We start from the raw sequence: 26386 nt of genomic DNA on the forward strand, positions 1-26386 counted from the left end.
GCTGCAACTGCTTAATGCTAACTTTTAACATTGAAAATGCCATAGACATACTAATGCGTTAGCATCGGGATCCAGCTCATGATCCGGATCACCACTAAAATTTAATCACGTGTTCCTATTGTCATTTCCAACCACTCCACAAAATTCCAACAAAATCCGTTCAAAAGTTTGAGTTATCCTGCTGACAAACAGACAATTCAATTCAATTTAATTTATATAGCGCCAAATCACAACAAACAGTTGCCCCAAGGCACTTTATATTGTAAGGCAAGGCCATACAATAATTACGTAAAAACCCCAAAGGTCAAAACGACCCCCTGTGAGCAAGCACTTGGCGACAGTGGGAAGGAAAAACTCCCTTTTAACAGGAAGAAACCTCCAGCAGAACCAGGCTCAGGGAGGGGCAGTCTTCTGCTGGGACTGGTTGGGGCTGAGGGAGAGAACCAGGAAAAAGACATGCTGTGGAGGGGAGCAGAGATCAATCACTAATGATTAAATGCAGAGTGGTGCATACAGAGCAAAAAGAGAAAGAAACACTCAGTGCATCATGGGAACCCCCCAACAGTCTAAGTCTATAGCAGCATAACCAAGGGATGGTTCAGGGTCACCTGATCCAGCCCTAACTATAAGCTTTAGCAAAAAGGAAAGTTTTAAGCCTAATCTTAAAAGTAGAGAGGGTGTCTGTCTCCCTGATCCGAATTGGGAGCTGGTTCCACAGGAGAGGAGCCTGAAATAATAATAATAGAATAAAATTGATAATTGGCAAAGCTTCTGGGGAAAACCTGGTCTTGTTAGGAGAGACGGCATCCATCCCACTTTGGATGGAGCAGCTCTCATTTCTAGAAATCTGGCCAATTTTCTTAAATCCTCCAAACCGTGACTATCCAGGGTTGGGACCAGGAAGCAGAGTTGTAGTCTTACACACCTCTCTGCAGCTTCTCTCCCCCTGCCATCCCCTCATTACCCCATCCCCGTAGAGACGGTGCCTGCTCCCAGACTACCAATAACCAGCAAAAATCTATTTAAGCATAAAAATTCAAAAAGAAAAAATAATATAGCACCTTCAACTGCACCACAGACTAAAACAGTTAAATGTGGTCTATTAAACATTAGGTCTCTCTCTTCTAAGTCCCTGTTGGTAAATGATATAATAATTGATCAACATATTGATTTATTCTGCCTTACAGAAACCTGGTTACAGCAGGATGAATATGTTAGTTTAAATGAGTCAACACCCCCGAGTCACACTAACTGTCAGAACGCTCGTAGCACGGGCCGGGGCGGAGGATTAGCAGCAATCTTCCATTCCAGCTTATTAATTAATCAAAAACCCAGACAGAGCTTTAATTCATTTGAAAGCTTGACTCTTAGTCTTGTCCATCCAAATTGGAAGTCCCAAAAACCAGTTTTATTTGTTATTATCTATCGTCCACCTGGTCGTTACTGTGAGTTTCTCTGTGAATTTTCAGACCTTTTGTCTGACTTAGTGCTTAGCTCAGATAAGATAATTATAGTGGGCGATTTTAACATCCACACAGATGCTGAGAATGACAGCCTCAACACTGCATTTAATCTATTATTAGACTCTATTGGCTTTGCTCAAAAAGTAAATGAGTCCACCCACCACTTTAATCATATCTTAGATCTTGTTCTGACTTATGGTATGGAAATAGTAGACTTAACAGTATTCCCTGAAAACTCCCTTCTGTCTGATCATTTCTTAATAACATTTACATTTACTCTGATGGACTACCCAGCAGTGGGGAATAAGTTTCATTACACTAGAAGTCTTTCAGAAAGCGCTGTAACTAGGTTTAAGGATATGATTCCTTCTTTATGTTCTCTAATGCCATATACCAACACAGTGCAGAGTAGCTACCTAAACTCTGTAAGTGAGATAGAGTATCTCGTCAATAGTTTTACATCCTCATTGAAGACAACTTTGGATGCTGTAGCTCCTCTAAAAAAGAGAGCTTTAAATTAGAAGTGCCTGACTCCGTGGTATAACTCACAAACTCGTAGCTTAAAGCAGATAACCCGTAAGTTGGAGAGGAAATGGCGTCTCACTAATTTAGAAGATCTTCACTTAGCCTGGAAAAAGAGTCTGTTGCTCTATAAAAAAAGCCCTCCGTAAAGCTAGGACATCTTTCTACTCATCACTAATTGAAGAAAATAAGAACAACCCCAGGTTTCTTTTCAGCACTGTAGCCAGGCTGACAAAGAGTCAGAGCTCTATTGAGCTGAGTATTCCATTAACTTTAACTAGTAATGACTTCATGACTTTCTTTGCTAACAAAATTTTAACTATTAGAGAAAAAATTACTCATAACCATCCCAAAGACGTATCGCTATCTTTGGCTGCTTTCAGTGATGCCGGTATTTGGTTAGACTCTTTCTCTCTGATTGTTCTGTCTGAGTTATTTTCATTAGTTACTTCATCCAAACCATCAACATGTTTATTAGACCCCATTCCTACCAGGCTGCTCAAGGAAGCCCTACCATTATTTAATGCTTTGATCTTAAATATGATCAATCTATCTTTGTTAGTTGGCTATGTACCACAGGCTTTTAAGGTGGCAGTAATTAAACCATTACTTAAAAAGCCATCACTTGACCCAGCTATCTTAGCTAATTATAGGCCAATCTCCAACCTTCCTTTTCTCTCAAAAATTCTTGAAAGGGTAGTTGTAAAACAGCTAACTGATCATCTGCAGAGGAATGGTCTATTTGAAGAGTTTCAGTCAGGTTTTAGAATTCATCATAGTACAGAAACAGCATTAGTGAAGGTTACAAATGATCTTCTTATGGCCTCGGAGAGTGGACTCATCTCTGTGCTTGTTCTGTTAGACCTCAGTGCTGCTTTTGATACTGTTGACCATAAAATTTTATTACAGAGATTAGAGCATGCCATAGGTATTAAAGGCACTGCGCTGCGGTGGTTTGAATCATATTTGTCTAATAGATTACAATTTGTTCATGTAAATGGGGAATCTTCTTCACAGACTAAAGTTAATTATGGAGTTCCTCAAGGTTCTGTGCTAGGACCAATTTTATTCACTTTATACATGCTTCCCTTAGGCAGTATTATTAGACGGTATTGCTTAAATTTTCATTGTTACGCAGATGATACCCAGCTTTATCTATCCATGAAGCCAGAGGACACACACCAATTAGCTAAACTGCAGGATTGTCTTACAGACATAAAGACATGGATGACCTCTAATTTCCTGCTTTTAAACTCAGATAAAACTGAAGTTATTGTACTTGGCCCACAAATCTTAGAAACATGGTGTCTAACCAGATCCTTACTCTGGATGGCATTACCCTGACCTCTAGTAATACTGTGAGAAATCTTGGAGTCATTTTTGATCAGGATATGTCATTCAAAGCGCATATTAAACAAATATGTAGGACTGCTTTTTTGCATTTACGCAATATCTCTAAAATCAGAAAGGTCTTGTCTCAGAGTGATGCTGAAAAACTAATTCATGCATTTATTTCCTCTAGGCTGGACTATTGTAATTCATTATTATCAGGTTGTCCTAAAAGTTCCCTAAAAAGCCTTCAGTTAATTCAAAATGCTGCAGCTAGAGTACTGACGGGGACTAGAAGGAGAGAGCATATCTCACCCATATTGGCCTCTCTTCATTGGCTTCCTGTTAATTCTAGAATAGAATTTAAAATTCTTCTTCTTACTTATAAGGTTTTGAATAATCAGGTCCCATCTTATCTTAGGGACCTCGTAGTACCATATCACCCCAATAGAGCGCTTCGCTCTCAGACTGCAGGCTTACTTGTAGTTCCTAGGGTTTATAAGAGTAGAATGGGAGGCAGAGCCTTCAGCTTTCAGGCTCCTCTCCTGTGGAACCAGCCCTCAATTCAGATCAGGGAGACAGACACCCTCTCTACTTTTAAGATTAGGCTTAAAACTTTCCTTTTTGCTAAAGCTTATAGTTAGGGCTGGATCAGGTGACCCTGAACCATCCCTTAGTTATGCTGCTATAGACGTAGACTGCTGGGGGGTTCCCATGATGCACTGTTTCTTTCTCTTTTTGCTCTGTAGGCACCACTCTGCATTTAATCATAGTGATCGATCTCTGCTCCCCTCCACAGCATGTCTTTTTCCTGGTTCTCTCCCTCAGCCCCAACCAGTCCCATCTGAAGACTGCCCCTCCCTGAGCCTGGTTCTGCTGGAGGTTTCATCCTGTTAAAAGGGAGTTTTTCCTTCCCACTGTAGCCAAGTGCTTGCTCACAGGGGGTCGTTTTGACCGTTGGGGTTTTACATAATTATTGTATGGCCTTGCCTTACAATATAAAGCGCCTTGGGGCAACTGTTTGTTGTGATTTGGCGCTATATAAAAAAAATTGATTGATTGATTGATTGATTGAAAGCTGAAGGCTCTGCCTCCCATTCTACTCTTACAAACCCTAGGAACTACAAGTAAGCCTGCAGTCTGAGAGCGAAGCGCTCTATTGGGGTGATATGGTACTATGAGGTCCCTAAGATAAGAAGGGACCTGATTATTCAAAACCTTATAAGTAAGAAGAAGAATTTTAAATTCTATTCTAGAATTAACAGGAAGCCAATGAAGAGAGGCCAATATGGGTGAGATATGCTCTCTCCTTCTAGTCCCCGTCAGTACTCTAGCTGCAGCATTTTGAATTAACTGAAGGCTTTTCAGGGAACTTTTAGGACAACCTGATAATAATGAATTACAATAGTCCAGCCTAGAGGAAATAAATGCATGAATTAGTTTTTCAGCATCACTCTGAGACAAGACCTTTCTAATTTTAGAGATATTGCGTAAATGCAAAAAAGCAGTCTTACATATTTGTTTAATATGCACTTTGAATGACATATCCTGATCAAAAATGACTCCAAGATTTCTCACAGTATTACTAGAGGTCAGGGTAATGCCATCCAGAGTAAGGATCTGGTTAGACACCATGTTTCTAAAATTTGTGGGGCCAAGTACAATAACTTCAGTTTTATCTGAGTTTAAAAGCAGGAAATTAGAGGTCATCCATGTCCTTATGTCTGTAAGACAATCCTGCAGTTTAGCTAATTGGTGTGTGTCCTCTGGCTTCATGGATAGATAAAGCTGGGTATCATCTGCGTAACAATGAAAATTTAAGCAATGCCGTCTAATAATACTGCCTAAGGGAAGCATGTATAAAGTGAATAAAATTGGTCCTAGCACAGAACCTTGTGGAACTCCATAATTAACCTTAGTCTGTGAAGAAGATTCCCCATTTACATGAACAAATTGTAATCTATTAGATAAATATGATTCAAACCACCGCAGCGCAGTGCCTTTAATACCTATGGCATGCTCTAATCTCTGTAATAAAATTTTATGGTCAACAGTATCAAAAGCAGCACTGAGGTCTAACAGAACAAGCACAGAGATGAGTCCACTGTCTGAGGCCATAAGAAGATCATTTGTAACCTTCACTAATGCTGTTTCTGTACTATGATGAATTCTAAAACCTGACTGAAACTCTTCAAATAGACCATTCCTCTGCAGATGATCAGTTAGCTGTTTTACAACTACCCTTTCAAGAATTTTTGAGAGACAAACAAACAAACAAACAAACAAACAAACGCGACCGAAAACATAACCTCCTGGGCGGAGGTAACAACCTCCTGATGTGGAAGTACCGGCAAGTCCATGGACCCCTGAGGGTAAATGAATTGAGAAATTCTTAGAGAAGCAGGCATATGCTAAAAGATAACTCATGCCAAAAGTTTGAAAAAGCTAGCAAATTGAAAAGTAATGCAGAATATGGAAAAAAAAAATTCTCCCTATGAAGCAAGTTTCTCATCCACAATTTGGCAAAACCTTTGCAATTCCAACTTCAATGCAGAAGAAGAAAGAATATGAAGACTGGAGATGTAAAAGTGCAATACTCTGAGGGGTGTAAGTCTTACATTTATCAAGTCTTGATAGCTGGAACGGCTGGACGCAAATGCAGGACTCAGGCAACAAGCTCTGTAAGTAAGAGCAGTTTACTGAAATAGTAAACGAGGTCCGGTACACAGTAAAGCAGTCCAACAAGACTAATAAAACCAAAAACCTCAGGTAAAGGCGTAGTCGAGGATACAGGCATGTAGTCGGAACACACAAGAGGCAAGCAGGTCGAGAATACAAACAGAGCTGGAGAGAAGGCACTAGGCGCATCAATCTGGCAAACGATAAGAGGAACAGAGGGGCTTAAATACATCCCGGTGATGAGGTGCTGATGAGGAACAGGTGTGCGTGGAATGAACCAGAAGGAGGGCGTGGCCAGAGAGAGGGAAAAACGCCCACCACCAAGAGTCAGCAGAGACAGATAAGAGAGAAAGCGACAGACAGACCCAACAGAAAAACCCCAACAAGAGACTAATTATAGCAGAACCAACAAACCAAGACAAGAAGCACAGCAAACAAAGCCCAATCCTGACAACATTTTCATCCAGTATGAATGTAATTACCCTCCAGTTGACACTTACAATCTGCTCTAAAATCTCAAAATCATTAATTATTTGCCTTCAGATGGAATGTGCTGCGGTTTGGACAGTGAGGATCAAGTATATTTGGACCCAACTTTACAATCACAGTTCGACCACAACCAGTATTATGATTTTTCACGACATCATCTTGGTGGTTTCTGTTGCATGTAGCTCGCTGTAAAAAGAAAGAAAAACTAGAGTGCTGCACTTGTAGAGTGCAAACCTCCGCCAACACTAGCTTACATTTCCACAAATTTTTACCTTGGAAAAAAATTTCAAAGTTAAAGTCCTGTTAGAAGTGACTTATCATGAGTTAAATTAAATGTGATCAAATGTCAGGAGTATGTATTTAGTTCATGCACTTGAAGCTTTTTTTGTGGTGTTGTCAGGTTTTTTTTTGTTGTTGTTGTTGCCGATTTTTTTTTTTTTCCCAGATGATTTTCCCAGAACATTGGCTATCTCTGCTGTGCACAGTTTGTCATTGCTTTTGGCACTCAGTTTCCGAATGATAACTGGAAGACAAACAGGAATAAAATTTTAACCTCCAACCAATTTTTGGTGGGGTAGGTGAATCCATAACAGAAAAATGAGAGTGACTGAGGCACGTTTGATTGAGATATGATGCAAAATGTACACCAAATGGGCTTTTCGATATTAAATTCAAATGTCCACAAAATCCACAATACAGATTAGATCTGGATCAAACTTTGTCGGGTGATAGTGAGTGCCAGTCTGCACCTCACTTTCAAATATTAGAGTGATTGGGGCAAGTTTGATTAAAATATAATGTAAAATATACATTAAATGTAGGCTTCAATGTGAAACTTAAATGGTCACAAAATCTGCAATCTAGATCAGATCTGGATCAAACTTTGTCACGTGATAGTGAGTGCCAGTCTGCACCTCACTTTCAAATATGAAAGTGATTGGGGCAAGTTTGATTAAAATATAATGTAAAATATACATTAAATGTAGGTTTCAATGTCAAATTTAAATGGTCACAAAATCTGCAATCTAGATCAGATCTGGATCAAACTTTGTCAGTCCATAAAAGATACCATCCTATATAATGTTGTCAATATGAAAGAAATTTGTATCTTTTTTGACAGAGTTATGATTTTTTTTAATTTATTCAATGTTAAAGATGGGGATTTTTCCAATTTTCCAAGATTTTTCTTGACTTTGACCTGACTTGACTTTGAAATTTGAATCAATTCTTGCCTATCAGGATATGAATCTTCAGTAAAAAATGTCATAATGATAAATGAAAAATTGTGGACTTCATTGGGGAGGTAATAATAATAATAATAATAATAATAATAATACAACCCCTGGCAAAAATTATGGAATCACCGGCCTCAGAGGATGTTCATTCAGTTGTTTAATTTTGTAGAAAAAAAGCAGATCACAGACATGACACAAAACTAAAGTCATTTCAAATGGCAACTTTCTGGCTTTAAGAAACACTATAAGATATCAGGAAAAAAAAGATTGTGGCAGTCAGTAACGGTTACTTTTTTAGACCAAGCAGAGGAAAAAAATATGGAATCACTCAATTCTGAGGAAAAAGTTATGGAATCACCCTGTAAATTTTCATCCCCCAAATTAACACCTGCATCAAATCAGATCTGCTCATTGACATTGACCCTATACCATGACATTGACCCTATGTGTCTTTTTGCAAGGAATGTTTTTACAGTTTTTGCTCTATGGCAAGATGCATTATCATCTTGAAAAATGATTTCATCATCCCCAAACGTCCTTTCAATTGTCCAAAATATCAACACAAACTTGTGCATTTATTGATGATGTAATGACAGCCATCTCCCCAGTGCCTTTACCTGACATGCAGCCCCATATCATCAATGACTGTGGAAATTTACATGTTCTCTTCAGGCAGTCATCTTTATAAATCTCATTGGAAAGGCACCAAACAAAAGTTCCAGCATCATCACCTTGCCCAATGCAGATTTGAGATTCATCACTGAATATGACTTTCATTCAGTCATCCACAGTCCACAATTGCTTTTCCTTAGCCCATTGTAACCTTGTTTTTTTCTGTTTAGGTGTTAATGATGATTTTGTTTAGCTTTTCTGTATGTAAATCCCATTTCCTTTAGGTGGTTTCTTACAGTTCGGTCACAGACGTTGACTCCATTTTCCTCCCATTCGTTCCTCACTTCGCTTTGTCTTCCTTGGTCTACCAGTATGTTTGCCTTTAACAACCTTCCCATGTTGTTTGTATTTGGTCCAGAGTTTAGACACAGCTGACTGTGAACAACCAACATCTTTTGCAACATTGCGTGATGATTTACTCTCTTTTAAGAGTTTGATAATCCTCTCCTTTGTTTCAATTGACATCTCTCGTGTTGGAGCCATGATTCATGTCAGTCCACTTGGTGCAACAGCTCTCCAAGGTGTGTTCACTCCTTTTTAGATGCAGACTAACGAGCAGATCTGATATGATGCAGGTGTTAGTTTTGGGGATGAAAATTTACAGGGTGATTCCATAATTTTTTCCTCAGAATTGAGTGATTCCATATTTTTTTTCCTCTGCTTGGTCTAAAAAAGTAACCGTTACTGACTGCCACAATCTTTTTTTCTTGATTTCTTATAGTGTTTCTTAAAGCCAGAAAGTTGCCATTTGAAATGACTTTAGTTTTGTGTCATGTCTGTGATCTGCTTTTTTTTCTACAAAATTAAACAACTGAATGAACATCCTCTGAGGCCGGTGATTCCATAATTTTTGCCAGGGGTTGTAATAATAACTTGGTTGTATATATTTTGCCTTTCAAGGAACCATAGTTTGACTTACAGAGGAAAAAAAGTTAGAGGCCAAAGGCCGTGGAAAAATGTAAAATTTCAACAGAGCTTTAAAGATAGAGATGGGGCATTGCAGATCTGGGGGATGGGGGGCAACTTCCAGAGTACACTGCATGTTGAGGGGGCTGATTATTCAGTGTTGAGTCATTTAAAAATAAAATTACAGATACTGCTGCTTAACTGTGTGTGTGTGTGTGTGTGTGTGTGTGTGTGTGTGTGTGTGTGTGTGTGTGTGTGTGTGTGTGTGTGTGTGTGTGTGTGTGTGTGTGTGTGTGTGTGTGTGTGTGTGTGAGAGAGAGAGAGAGAGAGAGAAATCTGTTTTTGTATTCTCTAACACAAGACAGAAGGCTGACACAAAAGACTCTCCAGAGAGATTACAGATCCGGTATCGCTCACGATTGTTTCGCGCAATCAATTATAGCGCATTAGCAGAAGCCGCCAAAGTCATTTCAGCTTTGTTAATCTCGGGAGTTCAACCCCCCCCACAACCCCAAACAAAATAAATAAACCCATCTCCCTCTTCCCACCGCCAGCTGCCAGCAGCATCAAGTGAGCGAGGATTTTAGATGGTTGAGATAAATCAGATTGCAGGATTAGACAGAGAGATGAATGTGAACCTGCAGTGACTCATTTAACTCCAGAAGACGACAGGGAACACAGCCGCCGCAGCTGTTACGATGATGTCATGATTTTCTGTGGATGAAATGCAAGAATAAAAAAACAAAACAGAAAACTGTCCTTAAAAATAGAATGAATGAATGAATATACCATCATTCCAATGATCACATGACCTCTGATGAACACATTATATATCTGCATCAGAAAAAAATAAACTGTCCCTTCTATGAGTCAATACTTTCAAATCTCATGTGAACACACACCAGTTAAATGGCTCTCTGTGGTCACTGTGCTTGCTTGTCACTCCAACATGCTCTTCACTGACGGAGGTGTGGGTTTTCTGTGCACTTGAACACAAAAACACGTTGTTTTAATTACCATCTTGAGTATCACACAACACATTCCTGAAATTCAAGTCAGTGTGTTTTTTGTGAAAACAGCTGCACCTATATCAGTTGTTTTCACTTTAATAGTCAAATTTCTTATTGCAGCATCTGGTGGTGATTAGAGAAAGTGCAGCCAAAGGCACACCGTGATCAACATTCACCTGGAATGTACTTTCAAATTACCCCTGCTGTACTGTAATACCACATTAACTTGTACTAGATTGTGGGACTCTGCTTGTTGTCATGTGAGCGGCTCAGCCACGGGGTCCATATGGGGGCCCTGAGGGCTGTGTGCACGGTGGTGTGTTTGTGTGAGGTTGGCAAAAGGACACACACGGCACAGCAGCATGTTTCTCCCTCAGTCTGAAACAATCTAATATATTTACATTCTTTTCCCTCCATCCTGGAGGGCATTTTTTTTTTTTTGGAGGACTGAGGGTCAAAGAGGCTGGTTGACAGAAACATGAACATGGAAAAACCAGACTCTCATGCAGAAGTTATTTTGTTGTGCTCTTAAGTGTGCTGAATTTGATCAGCAGAAGAACACAAATCACATAAATGCTGTGAACTTTACATAAAAACAATGTAAAATCACTACAGAAAAGTATTGTAAACCCCAAAACACCTTTTTTGTTTCAATCACAGTGGACTTTTGTAAACTATTAAACAGAATGTTTTGTTAGATGTACAACAACAATATGTGATTCTAATCAAATGTATTTTTTGAAACTACAACTATTTGTAACAAAAACTGAGAAATGCTGTAATACTCATTATAAAACAATTGTGGTAAATTGACATGCAAACTTTGTAAAACCTATAGTTTTAGTCAGTTGTTTTATAAAAATAAAACAAGAATTATAAAAATACAAGAATTATTTGTAAGTCACTTTACAAGTTTATGCTGTAGCCTAACTTTAACATGATTGATGAAACAATGCAAATTCGGGTAGGCCTATATGCTACAGGTAGGCTATTTGCAGCTTGTAGAGTAGGCTAGGGAGTAGGCCTATAAGAAATTATTATCGCTAGTCTAAGTACTTCTGTTCAGTCATAATCCTTGCATGCTTTGTTTCTTTTAATTTTAATGCAATACGATACTCAGACTAGGCTCTCTTTTTTTTGTAGATTTAACAGTTTTTTTAATGTGAGTCAGCCGTGGGTCATTCACTGTAAATCCATTTACATATTATGTCTGTAAAGTTATCTACTGTGCTGCTGTATTTTTTACAGGAATTCCTAGGTAACCACAGCTGCCAGTGTTTTCCTGTAAAAACAACAGTATTTTTTTTTTTTTTACAGTGTAGGTGTGAAATTACTTACAATTGATGTCTTTTGTCTTTTTATCTAGTTAAGCGTTGAAGGATATGCCATATATAGGCCAAAGAAAATACAAATCTAGTTTACTGTATCCATTCATCCATTTATGCCCAGCACCAATTGATGGACAAGCACCAATTTTCAATTATTTACAATGATATTTTCTACTGTACTTTGTTGCAAAACAAACTAGAAGGGCACTCGGTAGAGCACATTCCTCCACCACGCCACATATCAATATCGAAGGATGTGGATTCACAAAAGGGCAAACTAATAGATTATGCTATATTCCAGAGTTTATTCTGGATCATCACCAAATTTTAATCGATTGATCCTGGACATATTTCCCATCATTCCACCAAATGTGGTTCAAATACATTCAAAACTTTTGAGTTATCCTGTTAACAGACAAATGTCAGTGAAAATATAACCTCTTTGGCAGAGGTAATCAACAGTACAAGAAACAATATTAAAAAGCGGCCATATTGTGAAATATCTTCTTATGCACTTTTTACAGTTAAATATGGTTGAGATTGTATTTCATCATCGACATTTATTTGTCTGTCTGTTAGCGGGATTACATCAAAACTACTGCATGGATTTTGTCGAAATTCAAATCAAATCAAATCAATTTTATTTATATAGCGCCAAATCACAACAAACAGTTGCCCCAAGGCGCTTTATATTGTAAGGCAAGGCCATACAATAATCACAGAAATGGCAAAATGCCCCCTGTGAGCAAGCACTTGGCGACAGTGGGAAGGAAAAACTCCCTTTTAACAGGAAGAAACCTCCAGCAGAACCAGGCTCAGGGAGGGGCAGTCTTCTGCTGGGACTGGTTGGGGCTGAGGGAGAGAACCAGGAAAAAGACATGCTGTGGAGGGGAGCAGAGATCGATCACTAATGATTAAATGCAGAGTGATGCATAGAGAGCAAAAAGAGGTGAATAAAAAGAAACACTCAGTGCATCATGGGAACCCCCCAGCAGTCTAAGTCTATAGCAGCATAACTAAGGGATGGTTCAGGGTCACCTGATCCAGCCCTAACTATAAGCTTTAGCAAAAAGGAAAGTTTTAAGCCTAATCTTAAAAGTAGAGAGGGTGTCTGTCTCCCTGATCTGAATTGGGAGCTGGTTCCACAGGAGAGGAGCCTGAAAGCTGAAGGCTCTGCCTCCCATTCTACTCTTACAAACCCTAGGAACTACATGTAACTACTACATGTAAGCCTGCAGTCTGAGAGCGAAGCCATCTATTGGGGTGATATGTTACTATGAGGACCCTAAGATAAGATGGGAACTGATTATTCAAAACCTTATAAGTAAGAAGAAGAATTTTAAATTCTATTCTAGAATTAACAGGAAGCCAATGAAGAGAGGCCAATATGGGTGAGATATGCTCTCTCCTTCTAGTCCCCACTAGTACTCTAGCTGCAGCATTTTTAATTAACTGAAGGCTTTTCAGGGAACTTTTAGGACAACCTGATAATAACGAATTACAATAGTCCAGCCTAGAGGAAATAAATGCATGAATTAGTTTTACAGCATCACTCTGAGACAAGACCTTTCTAATTTTAGAGATATTGCACAAATGCAAAAAAAGCAGTCCTACATATTTGCTTAATATGCGCATTGAAGGACATATCCTGATCAAAAATGACTCCAAGATTTCTCACAGTATTACTAGAGGTCAGGGTAATGCCATCCAGAGTAAGAGTCTGGTTAGACACCATGTTTCTAAGATTTGTGGGGCCAAGTACAATAACTTCAGTTTTATCTGAATTTAAAAACAGGAAATTAGAGGTCATCCATGTCTTTATGTCTGAAAGACATTCCTGCAGTTCAACCTATTGGTGTGTGTCCTGTGGCTTCATGGATAGATAAAGCTGGGTATCATCTGTGTAACAATGAAAATTTAAGCAATACCGTCTAATAATACTGCCTAAGGGAAGCATGTATAAAGTGAATAAAATTGGTCCTAGCACAGATCCTTGTGGAGCTCCATAATTAACCTTAGTCCGTGAAGAAGATTCCCCATTTACATGAACAAATTGTAATCTATTAGATAAATATGATTCAAACCACCGCAGTGCAGTGCCTTTAATACCTATGGCATGCTCTAATCTCTGTAATAAAATTTTATGGTCAACAGTATCAAAAGCTGCACTGAGGTCTAACAGAACAAGCACAGAGATGAGTCCACTGTCTGAGGCCATAAGAAGATCATTTGTAACCTTCACTAATGCTGTTTCAGTACTATGATGAATTCTAAAACCTGACTGAAACTCTTCAAATAGACCATTCCTCTGCAGATGATCAGTTAGCTGTTTTACAACTACCCTTTCAAGAATTTTGAGAGAAAAGGAAGGTTGGGAGATTGGCCTATAATTAGCTAAGATAGCTGGGTCAAGTGATGCTTTTTAAGTAATGGTTTAATTACTGCCACCTTAAAAGCCTGTGGTACATAGCCAACTAATAAAGATAGATTGATCATATTTAAGATCGAAGCATTAAATAATGGTAGGGCTTCCTTGAGTAGCCTGGTAGGAATGGGGTCTAATAGACATGTTGATGGTTTGGAGGAAGTAACTAATGAAAATAACTCAGACAGAACAATTGGAGAGAAAGAGTCTAACCAAATACCAGCATTACTGAAGGCAGCCGAACATAAAGATATGTCTTTGGGATGGTTATGATGGTTATGATCATATGGTTGTGATGGTTATGGTTAATTCACACCACAGATCAAAATTAGGCCACAGAAGACTCCATTACATTTTGGAGATGACCCAGATCTGGATTTTGGATCAAGATTTCAATTTTTATAGGCTTTGAAGAATTGAGTAAAATAAATAAACAAATAAATACAATAAAACTCATGATTCTCACCAACTTTGAACTACAGGTAGTTACTGAGGCATGGTGGACATCAGAAATCTCCAATTGCTCTTGTTCTAATTGCAGTCAATCTCTGTGTGTTAATGCACAAATCTCCTGTCACCCTCCCTCCCACCTCGGCAAAAATGGTATGAATATGTACAGTAGTGTTCAGAATAATAGTAGTGCTATGTGACTAAAAAGATTAATCCAGGTTTTGAGTATATTTCTTATTCTTACATGGGAAACAAGGTACCAGCAGATTCAGTAGATTCTCACAAATCCAACAAGACCAAGCATTCATGATATGGGCATGTTTCTCCTACTATGGTGTTGGGCCTATATATCACATACCAGGTATCATGGATCAGTTTGGATGTCAAAATACTTGAAGAGGTCATGTTGCCTTATGCTGAAGAGGACATGCCCTTGAAATGGGTGTTTCAACAAGACAATGACCCCAAGCACACTAGTAAACGAGCAAAATCTTGGTTAAAACCAACAAAATTAATGCATCAAGGATGTGAAGAAATCATGAAAACCTGTGGTTATACAACTAAATACTAGTTTAGTGATTCAGAGGATTACTAAAAAAGCAGTTTGAACATAATAGTTTTGAGTTTGTAGCGTCAACAGCAGATGCTACTATTATTGTGAACACCCCCTTTTCTACTTTTTTACTAATAGCCCAATTTCATAGCCTTAAGAGTGTGCATATCATGAATGCTTGGTCTTGCTGGATTTGTGAGAATCTACTGAATCTACTGGTACCTTGTTTCCCATGTAACAATAAGAAATATACTCAAGACCTGGATTAATCTTTTTAGTCACATAGCACTACTATTATTCTGAACACTACTGTATACATTTTTGTGAACCAATTTTTTCACATTTTATGACATTTCATGAGAATAGGCTGCTGCACATTACATTTGTGGACATAGGTTTACATACACCTCATGAATTACAGTTAGTTTTCTTCAGACAAGTCAGGGACAGAGGATGGAAACATTCTGTGTATGTGATAGGAAAAAAAACTGTGTAATGCAACTTTTGTCTGTTACACCACCAGTTTCAGCTTAAGTGTGGAGTGGAACACAGAAGTATTTTCACACAAGAAAATAGATCAAATAAAGTCTCCAGTCTCCCGGGTGCCTTCTGGGAAAAAATGTGGCTGAAATTTCATGTCTTCTTTTTAACAAGATTCTTTTCTGTTCCATTTCACCATGAAGCTGTCACTGTGCTGATGCAAAAGACAAACGTTGCACGTTGCACAGTTTGCCCAAGCATTTACAGTCAGTGACAGTTTCATGGTAGAGAAGCAAATATAATGACTTTATGAAACAGGAAATTTAAGGCATGGTTTGCCAGAAGGCACATGGGAGACAATTTTAATGTGTAAAAATCTAAAATATAATCCTACATCATAAAACTGTGTAACTGGTGATACAGGAGTCAAACTTGCTCTATGCACAGCTTCTTTAATGACAACCATTCATTCATATTCATCCCCTGACTTGTGTAAAGAAAGCCTGGAGTGAAAGTAATGACTGATTTAATGTCCAGCATATATTTTACAGCATATTTTTTCTAAATTGTTTTATTTCACTCCACAATAGCATTTTGTTTTGTTGTTTAGTTTGTTTGCATGTATTTCTGAACATATTTTAAAATGTGTACTTACAGTATCACAGTGCCAGTAGCTCTGACCAAGATTCAGACTAATACAACTCCTCCTCACTAGTTTACTTAAGGCCCGGTCACATGGCATACAATGATTCCAGATCAAAGGGAAAAAACTGTTAAAAAAGTCACAAATCATCGAGAAAAAAAAAGGACAAATAAGCTTTTGACTTTTCCCATCACCGAATAGCCTGTGAATCAAGAGCGCAAAAGGAATGAAAGAGGAACAAAACGAAACCAAAGCTAATGTTGATCTTGACGCCTTAAACGAAACGCGCCTGTAGCCACTGCTGGAGCAGTGTGTGTCTGCATCTCTGCGTTCCAGGACTCGGCGCTGGGACGGAGCTCTGTAGTACCTCAGTCGTGGAGAGGCTGCAAAGAGAAGCGCACAATCCGACCCACTGTGGAGATCTGTGTGCATGTCGGTGGAACCACCTGCTCTTGTTGCTCATCCAGAACAACAGAGGGATCATCTCCACCATCAGGATCCTCACTGTCTGGTTCAGGCTGAAGACACACTGCATGCTCTGTCTTGCTCCAATTATCACTGTATCACTGTATTACGTTACATTGATCATTCCGTGTGAGCGCCGCACATTGACTCCCCATGTGTAGTTATTTCCACCAGCTGCCACTGATCCACAATGTGAATTCTGCCTTCTAGAACAGCTCTTATATAATCATCTGAATCATCTACCTGTTGCCACATGTGAAGAAGGGCTGAATTGCCATTCCTACACTCATATTGTTATATTTAATTAAAAAAATAATAAGCAGGAGGCGATCACTGCTGCTGCCGCTGCGTTCAAGTACTGTAGGAAATTACACAACTTTTTTGTTGTTTCAAATTCAGCAGTTGCCTGTGGCTGGAGCATGGTTTTCATTTTATTTTTGGTAAAATAATTCATTGTATCCACACAAAAGATTAATTCTGGCCTATATAAGGTGCCTTAGCCCAGTGAAGCTGACACCCCACCCAGATAAAAAATCCAAGCAAACAGGCTGAGTTTGCCCTGTAGTTTCTGACGGCACATGAACACAGTGGCTGCAGTAGCGCTCACAAACCGGCTTCTGCACTGTATGAAATCATTCAGCTGATCGAATGAAGTTGAACTAAACAAACAATAAAAAAACATCAACAACTACAGCAAAATATGGACAATATAATAATAATATGGACAAATTGGGGTTTTCGTTGGCATTCATTCAAATTTTTCGACAGTTTAAAAATCTTGATGAAGTGCCAGCTGCAGGAATGAAGCTGCGTGAAGCTTAAATGATGCCAACGAAAGTCAACAAAAGTCCAGATTTCTTGTTTTGTTTAGGCTTTGTTGCCCTTCTTTAAGTGCCATGTGACTGGGCCTAACACTAGTTACTTGCACAGCCACTTGTTTTTTTGAGAACTACTCAAATGTACTACTCCAGGTAGATTTAGCATACAGTGCCATAGTGTTTGCATTTTTTACTGATTGATATAATGATCATGACATGATTTATAATTCATGTATCCATACCTGGATGGACACATGGATATTTCTATTAACAATAACCCAAATATTTTGTTTATGCAATTACTTAGAGTCTCTGAAAAATTCCGGAAAGTATTCACAGCACTTCACTTTTTCCATATTTTGTTATGTCACAGCCTTATTCCAAAAGAGAGGAAATTCTTTTTTTTTCTCTCAAACTTCTATACACCAAAATGACAATGTGAAAAAAAAAGTTTTTTTGAGATTTCTAAACTTATTGTAAAATTTCAAAACTTTTTTTCATGCTGTCATTATGGGGTGTTGTGAGTACAATTTTGAGGCAAAATACACTCAACAAAAATATAAATGCAACACTTTTGGTTTTGCTCCCATTTTGTATGAGATGAACTCAAAGATCTAAAACTTTTTCCACATACACAATATCACCATTTCCCTCAAATATTGTTCATAAACCTGTCTAAATCTGTGATAGTGAGCACTTCTCCTTTGCTGAGATAATCATCCCACCTCACAGGTGTGCCATATCAAGATGCTGATTAGACACCATGATTAGTGCACAGGTGTGCCTTAGACTGTCCACAATAAAAGGCCACTCTGAAAGGTGCACTTTTATCACACAGCACAATGCCACAGGTGTCGCAAGATTTGAGGGAGCGTGCAATTGGCATGCTGACAGCAGGAATCTCAACCAGAGCTGTTGCTTGTGTATTGAATGTTCATTTCTCTACCATAAGCCGTCTCCAAAGGCGTTTCAGAGAATTGAAGCGTCGGCTCGCAGCCGCCGTGACGCTCCGCCACAGGAAAAACACCTCTGTTGGAAGCCTTAAGGACAAGTTGGAACATGCCCAGCTGTTAAACAATTTCTCATATACTCACTCCACTGAAAGCCATCAAAAGCCACCTGGATTTTACAAATGGTTATCAACACGGAGGTGTTTTTCCTGTGCCGCCGCACCGCGCCGGCTGCGTCCCGACGCGCGGACCCGTCCGCATGTCTTTCATTAAAAAAAAAATCTCCTTTAACAGTGGAATATCCGGATAAAATGCTGAAACCGACTTCTTCTGAAACTTCTCTGTTCTCTCACGACGTCCTGGATCAATAGAGCCTGAAATGTGGAGGTTTTCAGCTTGAAACAGGCTGACGACGGCGCCTGAGAGCGCTGCACGACGTCTCGCTCCGTGGGAAGTCCTTAAAGCGACAGTATCACCTCAAAATCTCTCATCAGCCGTTAAAATTTTCACAGAAAACCAGCTTAATTTTTTGAACCGTGTCCACTTCGATGTGTCTCACAGGTTTAGAAAAAATTTTGATCAAACAACGCGCCAGTCTCTCAGCAACTTCTCAGACAAAGGAATTCCTCCCAAAAGGAGTGCTCACAGGCGAATGACGTCACCGACAGGTGTGGAAAAACTCACGCATGCGCACGAGGGTTCAAGCATGTCTGACGTAAAAACATATGAATGAAATCCATATAGTTTTTGAAAAAAATAAAAAGGACCTATACTTTATTGACAGCCCTTGTATTATTGTTAGAATCCAAACTGACTCAGCGTTGGTTCATGTTTTTTCTGTCATTCTTATTACTGTAAATAAAATACCTTCCCGTTCATGACAGTCACCCTCTAACCAAAGAATTATCAAGAATGGGACTTGTCTGTGCATGTATCCGCATATTTGTTTGATGACGCTGCCTGTATCCTCATCTTTGTTTCTATTTTCAGCTGCTAAACTCTTCAGGCTCAAATTAAATTCCGCCTGCATAATAGCAAATGGAAACAAATTTACAGTACAGTCACTGAGGCCTTTCTATAGCATCAATCTGTTAAATTATCCGAAGGGCTGTGAGGTTGAATCTGTTGTGCTAAACCGACATAGGAGAGATTAATCTTTTAATCTGTGTCCTTGCCATCAGGTGACAGAAATAATCATTGATTTGGAAGCTGGGATTAATCTTTTGAAAGGAAGAATTCGATTTTAAAAATTGGTGTAATAAAAAAATGGAAACTCTCACAGGTGACCAAACATTTTCATGCCAGTGTATAACTGTAGAAAAACAAACAGGTATCCACGACACAGTGGATGTCACCTTTCCCTCACCAGTGTTATGGCCTATTCACACTGTGATAATTAGGCAGTGTTTTCTAACAGAGAGTGAAAATTTGATTAACGTTGATCATTGCCAAGGTCCCACAGACGACATAAACCAGTGGCATTCAGATGGAAAAACACCATAAATGCATTTACCATTTATCATTTAATCCATTGCAACATTGTACAGAATGTTAGAATAGTGAAGGGGTGCATTGATGTCAAATTCTGCCCTTGGAAGAAGGAAGGGACAGAGCCTACCACACGCATCACACAGGGAGTAACTGGTGGCAGTGGGGTGGAGGAGGCAGCATTTCATGCCAATGACTGTAAGCAGCAGAGAGGTCATTTAGAACTGATATTTTTAAGGGCACCTTCACACATAGTACAAATGTGGTCAAATTGCACATGAAGCAGGAATCGTATGCATTATGTATAAAATTGGAGCTGCCTCCGATGCCTGGTTCACCTGTTGCTACAACTATTTGCACACACCAGCAGCTGAAAGACAGAGTGTGCCCTGTGAGAGCCCAGGTGTTGGACAAATCCCAGGTGACACACACAAACATCTAACACCGCTCGCTTGGCACTTTGCGTGCCGGGGGGGGGGGGGGGGGGGGGGGGATCACACTTGCATAAAATGCTTATATGTATGTACAGATTTGATCACATGGGGGCTGGACAGCGAGGTCTGAGTGCACACAGCACAGGGAGGTACCTGTTAGCTGATCGCAGCACACTGACAGCTGGATGACAGCTCAGTGCACACATTAAAAACCACCTCCAGGACAGTTATATAAATAATTACGACAATAGCTATGGGGGGGGGAGGGTGATCCCCGAACCACTTGCAAAACCGTAATATTTTTTATTCATTAATTATGTTGTAATAGATTTCTGGTGCCCTAGCACCATCTAGTTAAGAGCCATCCTGGCTGTTTCATGTAACAATTGCATTTTTGCCAAGTAGTTGGTCTGTTCTACAAATGTGTGTGTTGTAGTGCATGTGGGGAATCGTTACACAAAAGAGATGGAGAGGGAGAAAAGCACATTTTATGGGATAGCAGAGTTTTCGCCAGCACAGTTGAGCATAGGGGGCCCCTATGCTGTGATTTGGATCCCCCCCCATCAGCAGTGAGTACATGTACTCTGCATGTTTGTGGTGACAGTGCATGACGATGTGATTCCTGATTATCTGACTGGCCATTCAGTTACATTTCAGCTCTGACCATCAAAAACATATTTGCTGTGCAGCAGCTGAATCGTACTGCTGTGGACAAAGTGGAAAAGGAAGTATTGACATGAGTGGTGTCTTTCAGCTCCATCCGTGTACCACAGACCCAACAGTCCACAGACGGGACACAAACCTCAGTCGATCTTCAGCGGCTGTGCAGTAACACAGTTTTACATATGAACTTCCCTTTTCTGACTGTAAGCCAAAAGTAAATGACTGAGTGAGTGAGCTGACCTGATGAGCGTTCATTCATCCTGTTCGTACGGTTTGCTCTCACCTGAGCAGGAACAGCAGCGGACAGAGGCCAAATAAATCATCGGTGAGTCTCCACATACACAGGAGCTAAAAACAAGACAGCGGAGAGAGAGAGTCCCTGCGGGGCGCTGATGGAACATCTGAAATATCTCTGCTGCCCTGCAAAGGCTGCAGGCAGAAACTGCTAACAAGCAAACAGAAAAAATAAAATAAAATTGCTCCAAAGTTTTCACTGCTGCCGCAACAAATGAGTCCTAACAAGGTCTGTGCACAGAAAAACGACAGTCTAGTGTTGTTTTTGTGGGCGTTCCTTACTTGAAACAATAGAAGTTCTTTATGTATTTGAATTGCATTCAGGTATTAAAAACTTTCTATGGAATTTTAGCCGGTTATGATGCAGATAGTAATTTCAATAGTTGATTTGTAGGGACAGCCTTCAGCGATTTAATAATAATAACAAAATAACAATAAAAGAATAATAGTAACTAGAAGAGGTGCTGATTTCTTCCCAGTGAATTCTGGTGTTCATCAGGGATGTGTTCTGGTTTGTACTGTGTTCAATGCTTGCATGCACTGGGAGTTGGAGGTGCTGTACTTCTGAGGAGGAAGATCACCAACATCCTTGAAATTTCTTAGGAGAGCTCTGGGATCATTTGAATTGGATATCGATTTCATCTGGTGTCACATTGCTCCCACTGCAGCATCTTAGGCATTATTTATTTTGTGCTGAAAAGTAATAATGTACAAATAATGAATGTCATTATTTGTTTTATATAACACCTAATATAGAGCCTTGTCATTTAATATTATATTCATTTATAAACAACAGACATGAACAGTTAAACACTTTAAATAAGAGTCCAAAATTTATCTCAGGCAAAACTTGGGAAAAACAGATTTAGTCTGTGATACATCCCCCCCCCCCCAAAAAAATAAAAAAGACTGTACTTCCTCAGTCTAGCGAAAATTTGTTCAAGTCTTCGTCCAGCAGAAAAACAAGCTCCGCCATGTTTAGTTAAACATGTGTGTGTGTGTGTGTGGGGGGGGGGGGGGGGGGGGGGGGGCAGGTTTCACAGTGTGCAATGGTACAAAATGCATGGAACCAGATTTGCACGGTAAATACAATGTAACACAAATGGGACAAATAATCCATGTCATGTGACATACAAAGCACCAATCAAATGACAATGATCCACTCAGCCATTATATAATGATAAATATTGGGACCATGTACATTAATGATATGTCATCACTTTTTTGTCAGCCTCTAAGCCGTATGGAGCGCCAAAGTGTGATGTCACATATCGATGATGCTAAACCTGGGTCTACCCAATCTTTTCAAAACAAATAAGATGAGTTATGTATATACTATATCTAATGTATGAATAGTCTGTGAAAAAAAAAAAATTTCCCAACTGGAACACTAGTGGATTCCATGCAGTCTGTGTATCACACACTGTCCTACACCTGGTTTCCACTGGTTTTACATGCTACCATTAAAGTACTACAATGGAGCTGATGGCAGACCTGTCTAATGCCTAATTACAGAGAAGAACTTTACCATTTAAATCCATCCAATAAGTGACAATCAGGAAGTAAGGAAGCTGCCGTATGCTTTTGCACAGAAGATATCTTGTGTTTTGTTGGCTTTCACTCATGATCGTGTTGTCATAAAATGGCCTGACTGGGCTCAGTTGTTCCAAAGAAGGTGTGCTTTCCAATTCTATCCATATATTGCAAATTTTGTTGAGACATAGTGCTTAGCCTCAGATACAAGCAGCCGAAATGAGATTCCCCCATCAGGTATGTGGAGGCAGGCCACAGGGAAGAGCCACAACATGCTGGAGGGATTATATTTCCCGGTTGCCTTGAGAATGTCTTGGGGGTCCACCAGGAATAATTAGAGCATTTGGTAGAGGACTTGGGGAAGTATGGAAAGAGCTATTTGGTCTACTGCTGCCAACAACCTGGACTTGGATAGGTGACAGAAAATGAATGAATGAATATAGGGTTTAGAGGGTGCTGGGTCCACCTGTGTGTCGCTCAGGTTTTAAAGATTTAAACACTGCCAAATGTAACGGTGTTTTATACAGTTTCATTTTCCAATATCAGCACTCAGTGGAGTCCATTCGTTCAGCTCAATTACCCTCCAACCAAGACCCACGACTTGAATTTTGTCATGCACCCAGGGCTTGCAAGAATGTCAGGCAAATATCTGTGTATTGAATTATCTATATACATGAAGGGCTACATCTGACACACACACACACACAGTGAGGAAAATAAGTATTTGAACACCCTGTGATTTTGCAAGTTCTCCCACTTAGAAATCATGGAGGGGTCTGAAATTTTCATCTTAGGTGCATGTCCACTGTGAGAGACATAATCAAAAAAAAAAAAAAAAAATCCAGAAATCACAATGTATGATTTTTTAATAATTTATTTGTATGTTACTGCTGCAAATAAGTATTTGAACCCCTACCAACCAGCAAGAATTCTGGCTCACACAGACCTGTTAATTTTTCTTTAAGAAGCCCTCTTATTCTGCACTCTTTACCTGTATTAATTGCACCTGTTTGAACTTGTTACCTGTATAAAAGACACCTATTCACACACTCAATCTATCACACTCCAACCTGTCCACAATAGCCAAGACCAAAGAGCTATCTAAGGACACCAGGGACAAAACTGTAGACCTGCACAAGGCTGGGATGGACTACAGGACAACAGGCAAGCAGCTTGGTAGAAGAAAACAACTGTTACGATTATTTATTAGAAAGTGGAAGAAACACAAGATGACTGTAAATCTCCCTCGGTCTGGGATTCCATGCAAGATCTCACTTTGTGGGGTAAGGATGATTCTGAGAAAGCTCAAACTACACAGGTGGACCTGGTCAATGATCTGAAGAGAGCTGGGACCACAGTCACAAAGATTACATTAGTAACACATGATGCTGTCATGGTTTAAAGGAAAGGTTTGACCTCTGTAATTTCAAATAAAGGCTACTGTACCAAATATTAACACTGATTTTCACATGTGTTCAAATACTTATTTGCAGCAATAACATACAAATAAATTATTTTAAAAAATCATACATTGTGATTTCTGGATTTTTTTTAGATTATGTCTCTCACAGTGGACGTGCACCTAAGATGAAAATTTCAGACCCCTACATGATTTCTAAGTGGGAGAACTTGCAAAATTGCAGGGTGTTCCAATACTTATTTTCCTCAATGTATACACACACAAATATATATATATATATATATATATATATATATATATACATGCATATAAGTCAGTCTTATGTCTGACTTAGTGCTTAGCTCAGATAAGATAATTATAGTGGGCAATTTTAACATCCACATTGATTCTGAGAATGACAGCCTCAACACTGCATTTAATCTATTATTAGACTCAACTGGCTTCGCTCAAAATGTAAATGAGTCCACCCACCACTTTAACCATACTTTAGATCTTGTTCTGACTTATGGTATAGAAATTGAAGACTTAACAGTATTCCCTGAAACCCCCTTCTGTCTGATCATTTCTTAATAACATTTACATTTACTTTATTGGACTACCCAGCAGTGGGGAATAAGTTTCATTACACTAGAAGTCTTTCAGAAAGCGCTGTAACTAGGTTTAAGGATATGATTCCTTCCTTATGTTCTCTAATGCCATATACCAACACAGTGCAGAGTAGCTACCTAAACTCTGTAAGTGAGATAGAGTATCTCGTCAATATTTTTACATCCTCATTGAAGACAACTTTGGATGCTGTAGCTCCTGTGAAAAAGAGAGCCTTAAATCAGAAGTGCCTGACTCCGTGGTATAACTCACAAACTCGCAGCTTAAAGCAGATAACCCGTAAGTTGGAGAGGAAATGGCATCTCACTAATTTAGAAGATTTTCACTTAGCCTGGAAAAAGAGTCTGTTGCTCTATAAAAAAGCCCTCCATAAAGCTAGGACATCTTACTACTCATCACTAATTGAAGAAAATAAGAACAACCCCAGGTTTCTTTTGAGCACTGTAGCCAGGCTGACAAAGAGTCAGAGCTCTATTGAGCTGAGTATTCCTTTAACTTTAACTAGTAATGACTTCATGACTTTCTTTGTTAATAAAATTTTAACTATTAGAGAAAAAATTACTTATAACCATTCCAAAGACATATCGTTATCTTTGGCTGCTTTCAGTAATGCAGGTATTTGGTTAGACTCTTTGTCTCTGATTGTTCTGTCTGAGTTATTTTCATTAGTTACTTCCTCCAAACCATCAACATGTCTATTAGACCCCATTCCTACCAGGCTGCTCAAGGAAGCCCTACCATTAATTAATGCTTCGATCTTAAATATGATCAATCAACCTTTATTAGTTGGCTATATACCACAGGCTTTTAAGGTGGCAGTAATTAAACCATTACTTAAAAAGCCATCACTTGACCCAGCTATCTTAGCTAATTATAGGCCAATCTCCAACCTTCCTTTTCTCTCAAAAATTCTTGAAAGGGTAGTTGTAAAACAGCTAACTGATCATCTGCAGAGGAATGGTCTATTTGAAGAGTTTCAGTCAGGTTTTAGAATTCATCATAGTACAGAAACAGCATTAGTGAAGGTTACAAATGATCTTCTTATGGCCTCAGACAGTGGACTCATCTCTGTGCTTGTCCTGTTAAACCTCAGTGCTGCTTTTGATACTGTTGACCATAAAATTTTATTACAGAGATTAGAGCATGCCATAGGTATTAAAGGCACTGCACTGCGGTGGTTTGAATCATATTTATCTAATAGATTACAATTTGTTCATGTAAATGGGGAGTCTTCTTCACTGACTAAGGTTAATTATGGAGTTCCACAAGGTTCTGTGCTAGGACCAATTTTATTCACTTTATACATGTTTCCCTTAGGCAGTATTATTAGAAAGCATTGCTTAAATTTTAATTGTTATGCAGATGATACCCAGCTTTATCTATCCATGAAGCCAGAGGACACACACCAATTAGTTAAACTGCAGGAATGTCTTACAGACATAAAGACATGGATGACCTCTAATTTCCTGCTTTTAAATTCAGATAAAACTGAAGTTATTGTACTTGGCCCCATAAATCTTAGAAACATGGT

This window comes from Thalassophryne amazonica, chromosome 2 (assembly GCF_902500255.1).
Source record: "Thalassophryne amazonica chromosome 2, fThaAma1.1, whole genome shotgun sequence".
Lineage (NCBI taxonomy): Eukaryota > Metazoa > Chordata > Actinopteri > Batrachoidiformes > Batrachoididae > Thalassophryne > Thalassophryne amazonica.